This window comes from Myxine glutinosa, chromosome 7, assembly GCF_964187855.1.
Source record: "Myxine glutinosa chromosome 7, kmMyxGlut1.1, whole genome shotgun sequence".
NCBI classification, from domain to species: domain Eukaryota; kingdom Metazoa; phylum Chordata; class Myxini; order Myxiniformes; family Myxinidae; genus Myxine; species Myxine glutinosa.
In genome coordinates this window covers 86,398,940-86,416,640 of record NC_136267.1, presented here as the reverse complement: position 1 = coordinate 86,416,640, position 17,701 = coordinate 86,398,940, and the positions used below count along the sequence as shown (strand labels likewise).

The following is a 17,701-nucleotide window of genomic DNA, read 5'->3' as shown; positions in this document are numbered from 1 at the left end:
GTCACATCAACAAAATCTAGAATAATTTCAACATAATTCCAATGAACTGTTGGTTCTAAGTCATCTTGAAAAGTAAGTTCACCCCCACAAAAAAAATATTCCATATTAAATGCCAAGTCTGTAGTATAGGTATGGATGCAGATAGACATGAAATTGTGCTGCACCTCTTGCTTGAAACCATGGATTGTTAGTGTTTGTTTCTGAGAGTTAATCAAGTCTAAGATTGGTCGATAATACAATGCAATTTTTATTAATGAAATTGGATTTATATTTTTAATGAGATCTATACAGAATCACGGCAATATCACAGATCACATTAGTCAAAAGTAAGGGACTCAATAACAAGTTGTAAATACTCACTATCACTTATAAGCAAGTTCTGTCGTATATATCCTTGCTCTTCCACGAGCCCAGTTTTTGTAGAGTAATCTACCATATAAAACACAATGTCAGTTTGTGTGTTTGTACAGATGTCTGTCCCCCTTCATAAGTATAGGTTTTAAAGGCCGATCTTTTAACACGAATGTGTGTTCACTATGGTCTATTTTTGAGGACAAAACAAACCTGAAAAACTTTTTCCATAAAAGGGTAATTACCTCTCTTCTATTCAAATTGTAGACGGTGGTTTGCAAACCGAGCCTCAAGGGCAGTGTACAGAAGCGTTTTTTAAAACAACAATAAATACAAGGTGCAGGGAGATGAAATTCACGACATGTGATTTGTAACGTGCGCAGAGTAAAACTAGTGTTCATTTACATAAATGTAGGATGTCCATTAAATAAAGAAGATACACTACGTGGCCAAAAGTATGTGGACACCCGAACATCACACCCGTATGTGCTCGTCGAAGATCTCATTCCAAAATCATGGGCATTAATATGGAGTTGGTCCCCCCTTCGCTGCTATAACAGCCTCCACTCTTCTGGGAAGGCTTTCCACTCGATGTTGGAACATTGCTGTGGGGATTTGCTTCCATTCAGCCACAAGAGCATTAGTGAGGTCCGGCACCGATGTTGGGCAATTAGGCCTGGCTCGCAGTCAGCATTACAATTTATCCCAAAGGTGTTCGATGGGGTTGAGGTCAGGGCTCTGTGCAGGCCAGTCAAGTTCTTCCACACCGATCTCGGCAAATCATTTCTGTATGGACTTCGCTTTGTGCACGGGGGCATTGTAATGCTGAAACAGGAAAGGGCCTTCCCCAAACTGTTGCCACAAAGTTGAAAGCACACAATGGCCGAGAATGTCATTGTATGCTGTAGCGTTAAGATTTCCCTTCACTGGAACTAAGATTTTACCCAGAACCATGAAAACCAGCCCCAGACAATTATTCCTCCTCCACCAAACTTTACAGTTGGAACTATGCATTCGGGCAGGTAGTGTTCTCCTGGCATCCGCCAAACCCAGATATGTCCGTCGGACTACCAGGTGGTGAAGCGTGATTCATCACTCCAGAGAACGCGTTTCCATTGCTCCAGAGTCCAATGGCGGCGAGCTTTACACCACTCCAGCCTACGCTTGGCATTGCGCATTGTGATCTTAGGCTTGTGTGCGTCTGCTTGGCCATGGAAACCCATTTCATGAAGCTCCAGATGAACAGTTGTTATGCTGACGTTGCTTCCAGATGCAGTTTGAATTCAGTAGTGAGTGTTGCAACTGAGGACAGACTATTTTTACATGCTACGCGCTTCAGCACTCAGCGGTCCTGTTCTGTGAGCTTGTGTGGCCTACCACTTCGTGACTGAGCTGTTGTTGCTCCTAGACGTTTCCACTTTATAATAACAGTACTTACAGTTGACCGGGGCAGCTCCAGCAGGGCAGAAATTTGACAAACTGACTTGTTGGAAGGGTGGCATCCTATGACGGTGCCACGTTGAAAGTCACTGAGTTCTTCAGTATGGCCCATTCTACTGCCAATGTTTGTCTATGGAGATTGCAAGGCTGTGTGCTTGATTATATGTACCTGTCAGCAATGAATACGGCTGAAACAGCGGAATCCACTAATTAGAAGGGGTGTCCGCATACTTTTGGCCATGTAGTGTATAAGCACACCTGACACTATAGGCCGAGCCTTCAGACTTTGACACACTCAGGAGGCTGCACCGTTGAAGAAACTGTTCCAACCCATCATTTTTGATGGGCTTTTTACTAGTGAATCGATAAATATGCTTCCATTGTCTCCCAATCTTGGATTTGATTATGTCTCATCAACAAACCAACCAACTGTATTCTTTCATTAATTTAGATTCTTGTATGTTGATAAATAGTCCAGCACTTAAGCTCCAAGATGTGGAAGAATTGTTCAAATCGAGAGTAAATCACCAAAATTAATGGAAATATGGTTGAATATAATGATGTAGAATCATATAAAAGTATGCCCCATCTCATAAATCAACGCTGAATTACTTCAATTGATGCAGTATTTGAGGTTGGACCATTCTAAACTGTAAGAAATGCATTTTAGTAAAACATGTTATGTAAAAATGATTCTGCATTTTGTTGTATTCACAAATTTGATTTTTATGCTTTGACTATTACAAATCATGAGTGGAAAATGATGATATTTGATAAGTCATACCATCTTTGTCAAATTACAGCATATTAACTGGTGCACACGAAGCCAAAAGTCGGGTTACGTAATTGCTTGATGTTCGTCTGTCTGATCAGTTTATGATCGAGGGACAACTTATTTAAATTTAATGTTGTATTTTGAACATGAATCTGGATATGAAGGCAAGTTTGCTATTCAACAGTACATTGGCTCTGAATTTGTCCAGATCGTGCATGTACACACAGGAGCGAGATAATATTTTTACTCTGCCTGCCTGGCAGTCAAAGAAAATTGAAAGTCATTCCAACCAGGAAACTTACTGTTTTTAATGATGCTATAAAGGACACCACAAACAACAGGCATGAAGAACTAATGTAATATGTTAGAGTGATGCAATAAAGTAATATACACTGGGTAAAACGGCGTTACAACCCAGAATTTATTTATTTATACGCCTTTAAACCTCTTTAAACCTTTATTTACATTATTCAATTATATGCTTAAACACTGGAGAAAACAAATCGCCTTCATAATACCAACAAGAACCATTCTATATATTAATATAGAGCGTGAGAGGGTATAGTATTGGGGTGAAGAAGACGCCGCCTATGTGGCTATGTACGATGCTGATTGACACTGCTTTCTATGGTGATCAATAAAGCCTCAATCTCTATATAAGACTGTGGGTTAATGTCCAAGACTGCTTCAGTAGCACTAAACTTCCAGATTAAAAAAAACAAAACAACTATCTTTAAAATCATTCTTTTATTAAAATTTGAGTATATACCTGAACACTGTATGGGGTATCGTGTTCTATGTATTCTATAGTTGGTATAAGAAATATGTATATTTATCAATCGCTATTGTCCATTATTCAAACCTATGCACAGCGATCACCCATTCAACTCTTCAATAGTTACATGGGAACTGTTTCTCTGCACACATTACCCATTATTCGTCCTCTACCCTGAGTGGTCTATAGGTTTGCTGTCTGTCCATCTCACATGTGGTTTTATGCACTTTTTCCCCATACTCTTCAACATATTCAACTGAAACTTGGTACATGGCTTTATTATGATAAGTTATGTATGTTTATTATGAACAAGTTTGAGTTTCGGGGAGTTTCACTAATCTTTCATGGCGTTATGTCCTTTTTGAACTTAGAAAATATCACCTATTATACATGGGTCAATCTTCCAGACTTTTCCCCCTTACCCTTCAACATATTAAACTGAAACTTGGTAGGGGACATGTATTTATGTTATCACATTTTTTGATATTAAGAAAGTACAGTATTGCCTATTGTATTAAGAAACACAGGTTTGATATTCTTCTGCAAAGTATGAAATCAAGCCCAAAATATCTTATAAATCAGGCATATTGGGGTATCTTATTGCAAAATAAAACAATTCCTCTGTAAAATTTGGAGGGACTTTGTCTGTACATCTGTTGGTTTATTTATTTTCTAAGCTAGCATATAGAAAGTTTCTTTTTTTCCCCAAGCAAGGATGTCAAGGCCCTTGCGTCAGCTGGAGAGGAAATGGGCAACCCCTTCACTGAAGACACAATGGACCTCTATAATCTAGACACAAAGGATTTTATGCCTGAATCTGATGTGTAATCACTTAACCAAGCTCACCAGCTAGGGTAATCAACGTATGAGGCATATGTGGAGGAGAGACTTGATCAATGCTCAAATGAATAAATCTGCCACTCAGTCAGGTTCACTATGTTTTTTCGTTCAAAATCATGGTAGATTAGCAAACCTATACATTTTTGGAAACGTTATTACATGGAAAATCAGAAAATCAATGTTTACATTTGCCAATTCCGACCAATTCGATTCGACCAATTCGACCAATTCGACCAATCGACCAATTCCATTCGACCAATTCGACCAATCGTTTCGTTCGACCAATTCGATCAATTCGATTCGATTCGATTCATCGAATTCGATTCGATCGACCATTCGACCAATTCGATTTGCCAATCAATTTGACCGACCTTTGCTTGTGTGGAACGGATTGTGAAAACGATGCGGACTATATTGTCGGATACGACACACAGGACAGTGATGACTGATGACGAACTCTAAATGGCATATTCTGTAATCGTGTATGTTTGATGCCATTGACTATAAAAAAAAAAATAACCACCTTTAGAGGCCATTTTTCCCCGCAAAGCGGGGGTTGGCCTTTTTCGGGAGCCGTGGTTGTTGTTGTTTTTCGGTCCCCTTTTTGAAGCGATGTTTTACGGCCGGATGCCCTTCCTGACGCCAACCCTTTTTGTCGCCTTTAACGACAAACGGGGAATTACCAGTGAGCTGGTACTCGATTAGCCGACCTCGGAAGGATGACAGGCTGAGTCAACCCCCCAACCCTGGCAACCCCCCTGGCACAGGCCTGTGTATATTTTGTCATTGACTGCCTGTGTCGATGTGAAGTTATACTGACTGCATGTATATATATGATTTTGCTGACTGCCTGTGTATGTTTGGTGATATGAATTATTGTGACACATTTTGATGTTATTAACTGCCTGTACAAAATGATAACATGTATTTGATTATGCAACTTATCGCGAATATAAAGACAGTATTTTGCAATTCAAAACCTTTGATTCTTGTCTTACCATTCCCCATAGCACTAATTTGATACTTTCATTGGATTCCTTGTCCCTGAAAATATAGGTTTAGTATATTTTAAAAAGTTTTTAGGGTAATTAGAGGCAGAAATAGAACAAAATATGTATTTTACAGTGGCCATTTTGAAAATCCAAAATGGCTGCCATACAGGTATCTCTCCAAATGTAAACATTGATTTTTAGTTTCCTTATGCTATAACCTTTCCAAAAATGTATAGGTTTGCTAATCTACCATGATTTTGAACGAAATATAATTTATTGACATAGTGAACCTGACTAACTGTTTGGAACCTCTCAGAAAACAGAGCAAGTACCAAACCAAGATCGCTGCACTCGAGACACTGTAATAGTCTATTTGCCAGATTATAGATTGCCTGCCAAGCCAGAGATGTCAATCTGGAGGAGTTCTTCAAGCATGAGACCCAGGCTTATCACCTTCCATTATCCTCCATGGGAGAGCTCAGAGTTGGACAGAAGTCAGAACTACTCACCTGTCTTGAAAATGGCACACAACTGGAAGAACTAGATGTGGAGGTAAAGATCTTAGATGGTGCTGTAGTGATTAACATACTGCCATCAAAACACTGCAAAACCTTCATGTACTATGTCACATTGGTCGTAGAGCCATACATATTTGGACAATAGCAGAGTGTCAAATGGCTTGACATTATATGAGATGACAGCTTGAAACGGAGCAACAGAGAGGTCAGGGGATTAGGAGATGAGTCACCCCCAGTACAGCAATATTATCAAACTGGAAGAGATTATTGCGCAATGATAAAAACAAATTCTGAGCTGTTCACCTTTTAGCAACACGCATTTATAACATGAAGGCACAGATATGTTCGGCGCATATAATGAGGATGTTATCAGCCCATCTGAGTTGGATAAGCTGCGATTGCACCTTGCCACCATGAAGAGGCAGACACCCGAGTCATCCTTTACACTGCCCATGCAGCAATAAATGGCCATTCAAGAATGTTAAGAACTGTTGACACTGATGTGATCCTTGCAATAGCAAATACACTGAAGATGAGCTTGCAAGATCTGTGGATTGCATTTGGGGTTGGCAAACACTATCGATATATTCCAGCCAACACCATTGCTAGTTGATTTGGGCCAAGAACCTGCAAGGCATGCCTTTGTTTCATGCTGATGTGACACTTTCAACAATTGCTGGCAGAGGAAAGAGAACTGCCTTTGAGACATAGAAAGCTTACTCTGATGCTACACCAGCTTGTACGCTTTCTACTCAGCCAGAAAACATCTTTGTTTGGTGCTACATCCATTGACATATGTGTGGTCCTCATGTACATATGCACATGCCCCATCAGCAGAGTAAACTACACCCACCAAGTGCTCTTTGCCCGAGGCAAAGATCATATCCCGACTCAGGCTCCCCTTCTGGAACACAAAGAGAACAGCTTATCAAACTGGACATGCCTGGGGGCAGACGCTTGTAGCGTGCTACCTACTACACAGGCACGAGCTACCCACCCCAGACGACTGGAGCTGGGACCCAGCTGATCCCCTGTGGCTGCAAGAAGGCTTGCAGATGACTGTGCAATTATTGTAAAGCCAGTATTCCATGCACTTCACTCTGTGCTCGTGCTGGAAACTGCCATGATAATGAAGACTGATTGAGTTGGCCTGTGGGACTGACTCAATCTGTGAAGTTTTTGACCCAGATGTCCCCCAATGGCAAATCCTCCATTCTGGACTTGGTAATAACCAACTTCTCCACAAATGTCTCCTGGCATTCTTATGCTCCAATTGGTTCATCTAATCATATGTCTGCGAGAGTCAACATCTCTCTGGCTTTTTCAGAAACCCCCTCAGTGCAGGCGAGTCAGGCAGTTCACTGCAAGCAGACATCTCACTGCAGGACTGCTCTCTGATATTTACTGCCCCTGATATTAACTCAGCCTAAGAATTATTCCACAGAAACCTACTCTCTCTTGTGCACAGATCCATCCCATCTCATCTTCAGTCATCTTACCCTTCTTTCTGCCTATGCTACACTGAATCCTATGGTGAGGCAATTGCTTCGAAACAACTTGCCTTCCCTTCCCGGAAGGTCAACCCGACCAAAGGCAATTTCACGTCATTTCACAAAACCAGTAACAAGTGTTTACACTCAGGAGAGCCAGAAAACAATGTCTGTCCAACCTCACGATTGAACTTTCAAACTTGTCTCCCTCCTCTAGAACCTGGTGGTACCTTGTTAAGTCTGTCTCTGGAGTCTGCTCCCCTTCCACCCTTCCACCAATTGGGATCACAGGGGTCAAAACAAAATATATTTTGAAAACAATTTGATATTGGGTCATTTCTGGTGGAACCTTTTGCCATCTTTCATCCCTGCTTTAGGCGGGAAGCATGGGGATTTGTGATGGCACGCCATTGACTTTGCTTTAGTTTAACATTTCAATCATCGAGGATCATTTCTTTGACATGAAAACAATTTGGTTTCGCATAAAAATATGAATACTACTTTCAATCATAATACTGTATAACAATACCTTTTTGAACCTTTTTATACGTGAAACACCTGCCCAACCATTGGCCCTGTGGTACAGTCACCTCTATGTGGATGTCACATGCTCAAGGGCTGAATTATGATTGGCCAATTGCACTCTGGTGGCTAAATGTGTTGAGCTGTGCACAAAGCAACTTTCAATTTTGTTTTGGAGTTGGTGCTGTGCATATCACACATCGGGTATGTGCTCGTGTAAGGTATGTTTGAACCACACACTGTTTTGTTCGATGGGTCAGTTTAGATTCGTTGTGCTTCAGGTTAACCAGGTCCAAAGTCCTCGCAGGGTGGATGTTGATGAGCCATTCCATTTTTGAACATTCCGTCTGCCAAGGGCAGGTGTTCAATACTATACTGCTGAGGGATGAAAAAACAGTACTGTATTGTTAAGGCCTATGGAAATGTTCAGGGAGTGAAGGCTGTAATCGACATGTATATATGTTAATTATTCTTAGAGCAGTTTAAAAATACAGCAGCATTTCAAAATGCTGATAAATGATGTCACCCTTCAGATCAAAGGTCTCCATTAACCAGTTCTGTGGAAGGAAGAATGAGCAAATGAATGGTAAATGAGACAATAAGTGTGTGCGTGTCATTGGTTGTCATCTCCATATGTTGGTTTCAGAAGGTGGAACGGAGTCCTCCCAGGTCTCTAAGTATTCACCTTCGTGTGTGCGTGGGTATATGTGTGTGCGCCTGCAAGTTGCTGTTGTTGGCTGCTATCTCCACACCTGGGTGGGTTTTAGGAGATGGATCGGATCCTTCCCAGGTGTTTTTTACTGGTACGTATGTGCGTTCCTCGTTGACAAAATACAAGTTGTACACGAAATATAATAATATTAGGAATTTATTTTTGTTTGTAGAAGAGTTAATGTCATGGAAATATCATTGCATGTATCGTAAATCATCCGTAAGTCGCACACACGATTCTGTAAGGCCTTTGGCACACGAATGCACAGTGTGTCGCGCGTTACAGCGCTCGTGAAATTAATGCCACACGCCCACAGTATTTGCTTGAATAATGTAGAGCGTGTGTGGTGCATGCTTTGTGTGGCAGCACCAACATTGTGGAGAGTATGTTTTTGAGGAAGCCAATTGTTATGGCCTGTACAAAACTGAAGGCTCCGTTTCACAGGAGGTATGTGTGCAGTTTAAAAGCCAATGTCATCTCTTCCAGATGTTTTTACTGGTACGTTCTTGTGCATGCGGCTGAGAAGGCCCAGGGGTCGCAGAAGTAACATCACCTGAGACTAGTTCTGCTCTCTTCCCTCTCTCCCTCTTCTGCAAATCCCTTGCAGTCATATTTACCACAAATTATTGTTTTTTTGAGCTGTGTTTTTGTTTTAAATGGAATTTTGGATTCCAGGTTAATTGGAATTGGTGTCACTAATTCCGTTTCAAACCTGACTTTTTTCCGTTTAAAACATGACTTGGTTAACTTTCCAGAGGTTAAATATTGTGGAAATATCAAAGATGTTTTGATTTACTGGGTGTGTATGACGGGCACTCTTTGCTGGGGGCATTAAATTATTAGATGCCTGGATGTGGGCAATCAACTATGAGTGAGTGTGGTGGGATGGGGGATAATTTGTGAAGGGGCACAAAATGCGCACTGTTTCTAAAATACGTTTGTTTATTTCATTTAAAATACATCAGATGTAAATATTCGAGTTATAAATATAATCTAAGGGGAAATATTAATGATATTGATAACCTATATATGCTTCTTTGTTTTTCTAATTTGTGAATAGGAATCAAATTGTTATAATCTAATTTCCAACACGAGTTTGACATGAAAGCGACTCCTGACCCATGCATGCTCTGCGCCAAGCAGCTAAACTAGTTTGTCAACAAGCATGATCTTGAAGAAATGTGTAACTATATATAGAAACAAATATAGCAAACAGGTTTTTCATAAAAACTCATTAAACTTTCATAAAAACTTTTTCAAAATTTTTTCCAGTGCAGTTTAAACCATAATAGAATATTAACAGGTATATTTAATGGCTTATACAGTTGGATAGACTGATGTTTACGGTTTGCATTTTTGTGCTCCACTCACAAAGGCCCATGCACTCAGCTCGGATCAATCGATCTTCTGGTGGCTGCATTAGCAATAATATCATTTGTTATCTCCACAACCAAAGGTGGATGGAGGTGTTTTTTTTTTTTTACCGAGCTGTCTGTTTGTCTGTGAGCAGGATATCTGAAAATGTTATTGATGGATGCGGACGAAATTTGGTGGATATGTTGGGTGTGTGACAAGGACGAATTGATGTGATTTTAGTGAAGATCTTGATATGGATCCGCATTCAAGAATTTTTAAGTGATTCTTTGCCATTGAGAGATGGTGCCAAAAATGACATGTAGCACAATATCTCAAAGTGATAAAACTTGGTGGATGATTTGGGTAGGTGACAAAATCAAGCCGATTCAATTTTGTTTCAGGTCCGGTTACAGATTCGGCCTAACGGTGCGATACACAACATAAACTGTTCAGCCTGGGGGAGGTACGTGCTCTCCCGAGGACCTTTTCTAGTTGCTTCTATTTGACAAATGTGCACATTTTTATATTTCAGGGATGCCACTGATCATTGTGAAGTAAGGTGCAGATGGTCAGAGTTGTTAAATGTTGGAATCTGTAAGCTGCACAAAGATATTTATCTCTTCAGTTTGATACGCCATGCTAATTTTATGATGGCCACAGTATTTTACGATGGACAGCCTGTACACCCAACATCCTGATGAAGGTCTTGAGAGATCAAGGTTGATCATTCCACAAGAGAAGCTCCTGTTCCACAGGTCCTTCTTTGATGGGTAACTTTCTCCATTTTGAAAGTTGAAAACATCATTGCTATCCATAAGAAAGGTTCAAAAACGGATACCCTATGGGGTATTGGATAACTACAGGCCAATCAACCTTATCCCCATAATAAAGCAAAAATAATGGAGTCCATCATTACGACGGACTTCAGACACTATCTCTTCTCTAACTGGTTAATGAATCTCCGATAACCCGTAGGGCTTGCGACCTGGCCATTACATCTTGGATATGTTACTCATTCTGATATAGCCGTGGATAAATACCCTGAACCACAAGCAAGATGTTAGGGCTATCTTTTTGGTTATCTCTCCCTCTTCTCTATAGGCCATCTCTCTGGTTATCTCGAATCTTTGATATTTTCTAGCATCCAGCCTTTTTTTATTACCCTCGCCAGAGGAGAGGGTGTTGCATTTGGGTTTGTTTCTCTGTCTGTCTGTCCGCACAGAATAAGTATACTTTTCTATGCAACCGTTGGTCGGATTGACAGGAAATTTTCATCATAGCTGCGCCTCCCCCTGTATAAGTTTTTTAATAATAATAATAATAATGACGTCGTAGGTCACGTGGTAGGGCGCCATCTTGGAAAAACCAAAAAACTTTGCACCTCTATATCTCTGAAAGCACTGCATAGAAAACTTTGAGACATGGCTCATTGTAAAGAACTGTCCATAGTGTTACGTGGTCCTCCCGGTAACTACCTGGTCTCGGTGACCCCCGGACCGTGGGAGGCACCCCGCCAGAAAGATATATGATTTATACGCTTTCGTAACGCAATCAATATGAATTCCAGTCAATAAGAAACCCCACACCAAGGATCCAAAGTAATCAATAATATTGTTGCGAATATGGAATTTGGCCTCCATATCCGCTTGTAAATATTCCCCTATTTTCCCCAATACTCCCCAACTATCCCCAATCCCCCATTCCCTAGTCCCATTGTCTGTAAACAACAATCAGTAGAGCCGACCTTCCCCTTATTCCCCCATTAAATGTCGTGCCCAGGTCCACCGCACCACACGTAGACAACTTTCGGACATCTTGCTAGTTATTCTTAGTCTATGTCAGTTAAGGCCTCGTTTCCATTAATTATGACTCTTCGTTGCACCAGAATGTGATTATATGGCATCAGTAGTGAGTTTAGGACCTTTCCCATACCTCCTTCCATCTTCTTCCACAACTATAACTACAACAACAGAGGAGATGGGGGCGGCGCGGCGGCGCGGGGGAGGATGCGTCCTCACACCGGCTCGGCGCTCCACGGGGTTACCAGAGGGGCTGGCTGTCAGCTCCTCGTCAAGGGCGGAGCCTGGTAACCCCCCCGCACCCAATCAGAAGGGCGGACCGATTCCATCTGGGGCGGAGCTAACGAGCCGAGGGCGTGTCACTCCCCGCCGGATATACGTGGCGACTTACCGGAAGTGACGAGAGATGCGCCCCCAGCTGGAGAAAGAAGTACCTGCGCGCGCTGAGTCAGAGGCGCCCCGCCTGAGAAAGAACGTTGCCTGCGATCGCTGAGAGGAAGCGAACCCGCCTGGGAAAGAACGTTACCTCCGAGCGCTGTGACCTCCCCGCATCTTTGGACCGGACCGAACCGTGTGGATTCTGCCCCGAGCCCAGGCGCACCTGGAGCCACCGATACCTGCCTTTCCCTGCCATCAATCCCCGTGTGAGTCAGCCGTTGTCCCGTTTATCTGTCGTCTGTCCGGGGTCAATATAAGAGTGTGTCTAAGTGCCTGTCTTCCTGTGATATACCTCTAGCCCCTGTAATCTAACCTTTCCGTACGAATATAATTGAGAATCGAAACATTGGTGTCTGTCATTATAATCCAGCCGGGTGTCTTCTTTTCCTTTATTGATCCAGCGTAGCGCGGCTCCGTCAACGTCGAGTATAATCGGGTAATTTGTGCGGACACGACGGCCATTCCGCTCGGCCCACCTTAACATCAAAGTCGTGTCTGTAACAATATATTCCCCCAAGGAATCAACAATCAACAACCATCAACAATCCACAATCAACAATCAATCACCAATATGATTAAGATGGCCATCTTATATATGTGTGTCCCCTTTCCCCACTCCCGACCCCTTGGGTACTCACGACCCCTTTGGTCTCTGTCCCTCACAATGTCTCTGGGCCCCTCCTGACCAAGATGATGGTCGGCTTCTCCGCACACGGGCGGTTGAACGAACCCCTGGCTGACGTGCTCCCAAACGTGCACGTCACGTACCGGGAACAACGGTTGCAGCGCGCACGTCCTTGCCAAGCAACGCGGGCAAAGCAACGCGCGGCTTGTCCAGTGCGCGAGGCCCAAGGTGCGACCCGTACGCGTCCTTGTAGACGGTGAGGCGAACTGTGTAGGACGCTGGGTTCCGTGCACGAACCCACGGCAACTTGATGTGTCAAGGGGTAATTCCTTTCGCCAGATGGGTTTCCCAACGCAGCGTCAGACGCTGCTCGATATCGATACCCTCGCCTCGGAGCTCGGCGAGGAAGAAGATGAAGATCGTCGCTTCTCCAGGACCTCGTGTCTTTTTCCTTCCGTTTCCGGTCTCCTTTTTCCCAGAAGGGCTCCTGACCCTTTAATCACAACAACCTTTAATCGACTACACATTGATAAGCAAAGACCTGAATAGTAATTCACATGAATTCGTAACACTCCCCCCCTTCAAGAAAGAAAGTTTGAACCCAGCGAAAACTTTCTTTGCCGGCCAACTTGGATAAACAAACCAGATAACTCACACCCCCAAATCATCAGTTCCCCCCGGGCACCATTATCACTTAAAAATAAAGCAACAAAATTTCACCAAAACCCCTAGATTAATTCACTCTGGACCAAGCGTCAACCACTTCTAGTTTCTCTTGAATGACGGTTAAGAGGTGGTGACCAAAGCCCCAAAGTTAAACCTCTCGACAGCACTTTTTCGGGAGGCCCAGCTGAGTATTCCCTACATGGATGCCTTAAGGAATGTGGAGTTCACGGTTAGTCCGGGGAGGAAAGTTCATTACATGGACGCCTTTAAGAACGTGGCGTTCACGGTTAGTCCGTGTAGGAGCCCCAGCTCGGCAGCTCCCCCGTATCTAGTGCTTCAACTTCTCCAGACTCCTAACAGTTACGGTGGGACCCCTTGTCCCAGCCGTTACTTGACTGGCGGTCTCCTTCTCGGCCAATGCTCTGACATTCATTCTTTCGGGAGGTGCCGTAACTCTGGGAGCCTCCATAGTAATATCGGCTCCTGCCAACCCCAAAACTACCGCCAAGTTGTCCTCTTCTGTAGACCTCTCGACGTCTACGAAATGCCTTCCCTACTGTTATGGTCCGACCCTCCAAATCCTTACCATTCCAATTCTTCTCTGCCTCTCTGGCGTCTCTTGTGCTTGCAAACGTGACAAAGCCGAACCCTCTTGACCGTTGCGTTTCCCTGTCTTTTACCACCCGCACTTCCACCAGCGGCCCATATCTGTTGAAGACAGAGGTCAGAACTTCTTCCTCTGTGTTGAAGTTCAGTCCCCCTACAAATAACTTGGAACTTTTGTCGCCATCCCGAGCGGGGGTGGTGTTATTTCCCCTGCGGGGCTCTTTACCCACCCTCGGGTTACCATAAATTTGCCCCCCGGCCAAATCATTCCCGATAATCACAGATACTCCCTCTACAGGAAGCGTGGCTTGTAAACCGACGGTGACCGGTCCTGACACCAAATCGGATTCCAAATGGATGACATGAAGTGGGGCACTAACACAGCCACCGATCCCTTGTAACCGAACACTATCACCAGTTGCGGTACTCTTTGACAATGGCAAAATGCCTTCAAGCATTAGGGATTGATGGGCTCCTGTGTCCCTCAAAACCCTAACCGGTCTTGAGTTAGTCAAGTCTCCCTTGAGTGAGACCAACCCCTCATAAATAAATGGTTGGTAACTCTTCTGTGGGTGATTTCTTACGCTTGCCATCGCATTCGGAGTGGTAATAGTCGGACTCCGCTCTGGGTTTTCCCTTTTCATGAGGTAACAACTGGACATCAAGTGTCCAGGTTTCTTGCAAAAAGCGCAAGTAGGCCCAGAGGAAAAACTCATGGTCTGCCTCGGGCCCCCCGAAAAATAAGTTTGTCTTGGGCCCGTAGCCCCCTGATTTTGAACAGTTCGGGTATCAGCGTTGTCCCTATAATCATCTCGAGGCCGCCGCCATGTATTGTCGTTCTCCGCACCTGCTGTTTCACACCTCCCCTGCGGAGATCTAGGCGAGGAGTTATGTTCGTGGACCCCTATCCGGTGTGTTAAGGCATAATCATCTGCCATGGTGGCTGCGTCCCACAACTTTGGTACTTTCTTTTCCTGCAGGTACACTTTGATGTCCTCGTGGACACACTGTTGAAATTCCTCCACCAGCATCAGGTCACGCAATGCTTCGAAGTCGTTCCCGACTCCTTTTGACTCACACCACCGATCAAACATATTTTCTTTCACTCTAGCAAACTCCACATGGGTCTCACTCTCCCTCTTCCTGGCATTCCTGAATTTTTGCCGGTAAGCTTCCGGAACCAACTCATAGGCTTTGAGGATGTGCTTCTTCAATACCTCATAATCTGCACATTGGTCCATTGGTAGTGCCGAATAAATCTCTTGAGCTTTACCCACGAGCACACTTTGCACTAGTATGGTCCAGGCCTCCTCCGGCCAGTTTAACTGTCGAGCCACTTTCTCAAAGTGTGGAAAAAATTGAGTGACTTCCTTTTCACTGAAGGGTGGAACCAGCCTCACATGTCTGCCCACCTCCCAGGTGTTCTGGCTAGGTGTCGACCCCGTCAGCAAGGGTGGTACCTCTCCCCGTTCTCTCATTAAATCCAGCTCCTTGAATTTAATCTCTTGCTGAAGCGCCAGATCACGTTCCTTCAACTCCCTTTCGGCTTTTCTCTCCTCTGCTTCGAGTTCCCTGGCAGCTCTCCTCTCCTCTGCTTTTCTCCCTTCTAACCTTTCCTGGAGTTCTCGTTCCACTCTCCTTTCCTCTGCTTGTTTCTCTTCTCTCCTCTCTTCTGCTTTCCTTTCTTCTTCTGCTCTTTCCTTTTCTGCTTTCCTTTCTTCTTCTGCTAACCTTTCCTGGAGTTCTCGTTCCACTCTCCTTTCCTCTGCTTGTTTCTCTTCTCTCCTCTCTTCTGCTTTCCTTTCTTCTTCTTTTACCCTTTCCTGGAGTTCTCGTTCCACTCTCCTTTCCTCTGCTTGTTTCTCTTCTCTCCTCTCTTCTGCTTTCCTTTCCTCTTCTTTGATCCGTTCCTGGCTCCGTAATTGCAACTCCAGTTTCCGGAGCTCAACGTCTTCTGGTTCTTCGGGTAGCCACTGCCAGGCTAACTCGTCCCATGTTCCTAATCCCACCATAGACTGTATCACCGTGGTCTGCAACTCTGCCTTCCTCAAATTAGTTCGGACCTCCAAGTTAAAATGTTTGGCCAATTTCAAGAGGTCCGCTTTTAGTAACGCTCGGAACTGTGCCTCACTAGGTGTTACCGCAAAGTTCTGTGCCACAAACGCCATGGTGACTACTGGTAACACCTGTTAACCTTCACCCCAGAAATTTACAACAAAGAAAAGCAACAGTATTACTATTATTGGTATTGTTATTATTTTATTTTTTTGTTATTGTTGTTGTTTTGTCGACAGAGCAAAACAATTTTAGGAACGTTGGAAAAGTTCCCACTCTTGGGAATTCTTTCCCGGACTAAAATGTAGAAAATTTTACAGATCCCGGACGTAGACCCAATTGCGAATCCGCAAATTATAATTTGGACGAGCCCCCAATTCTGTTACGTGGTCCTCCCGGTAACTACCTGGTCTCGGTGACCCCCGGACCGTGGGAGGCACCCCGCCAGAAAGATATATGATTTATACGCTTTCGTAACGCAATCAATATGAATTCCAGTCAATAAGAAACCCCACACCAAGGATCCAGAGTAATCAATAATATATTCCCCCAAGGAATCAACAATCAACAACCATCAACAATCCACAATCAACAATCAATCACCAATATGATTAAGATGGCCATCTTATATATGTGTGTCCCCTTTCCCCACTCCCGACCCCTTGGGTACTCACGACCCCTTTGGTCTCTGTCCCTCACAATGTCTCTGGGCCCCTCCTGACCAAGATGATGGTCGGCTTCTCCGCACACGGGCGGTTGAACAAACCCCTGGCTGACGTGCTCCCAAACGTGCACGTCACGTACCGGGAACAACGGTTGCAGCGCGCACCTCCTTGCCAAGCAACGCGGGCAAAGCAACGCGTGGCTTGTCCAGCGCGCGAGGCCCAAGGTGCGACCCGTACGCGTCCTTGTAGACGGTGAGGCGAACTGTGTAGGACGCTGGGTTCCGTGCACGAACCCACGGCAACTTGATGTGTCAAGGGGTAATTCCTTTCGCCAGATGGGTTTCCCAACGCAGCGTCAGACGCTGCTCGATATCGATACCCTCGCCTCGGAGCTCGGCGAGGAAGAAGAAGAAGATCGTCGCTTATCCAGGACCTCGTGTCTTTTTCCTTCCGTTTCCGGTCTCCTTTTTCCCAGAAGGGCTCCTGACCCTTTAATCACAACAACCTTTAATCGACTACACATTGATAAGCAAAGACCTGAATAGTAATTCACATGAATTCGTAGCAATAGGGAATAACATATTGTTACGGATCTCGGTTTCGGCACTCCCCTTACCGAGGGGGGTTTAAGCCCCTCGTCTTTTAAGCTGGCTGTCCGAGTCCTGGAACTATCTCGCTCCTTTGCGGGATGAGATTGGCCAGGGTGATTGGTCAAGGATTTCCCAAATACCTTCACCAATCTCTCCGCAAAGCAGGGAAATGAGTCCCTGCTCGAACCGCAGATGTGATGGTAATTGCCGAGTGGTTTAGCAATCCACGATCCGAGCCGTTAGCAGATAGACTAACCTGATTATAGCGGTTGGCCAAAATCGCGCCACAGGTGCTCAATTGGAGACAGGACAAAAGCCATCGGGGGAAGAAGAAACCAAAGTAAAGGAATAACAGGTATTTATTAATTATTTACACGAAATGAAGAGGAAACGAAAGGCAAAGAATATACAGAAGAAGAAGAGCAAAAGGACACAGGGCAAGCCTTAAAACAGTCTTATATTATACCCCAGACAAAACAAACAGAC

The 17,701-nt window shown here is 44.1% G+C and overlaps 1 protein-coding gene across 6 annotated transcripts in view; it reads left to right on the top strand.

Moving 5' to 3' along the window:
• Positions 1-17,701, top strand: part of LOC137413004 (histone deacetylase 4) — a 233,663-nt gene that overhangs the window by 34,747 nt on the left and 181,215 nt on the right. The window contains exon 1 of one of the 6 annotated variants that reach the window (XM_068098368.2): positions 8,381-8,506. The exons of the other annotated variants lie outside the window; for them this stretch is intronic. The gene's annotated coding sequence lies outside the window, so the exon portion shown is untranslated. Of the gene's footprint in view, positions 1-8,380; positions 8,507-17,701 lie in introns of those variants that run through there. 6 annotated transcript variants of the gene reach the window in all.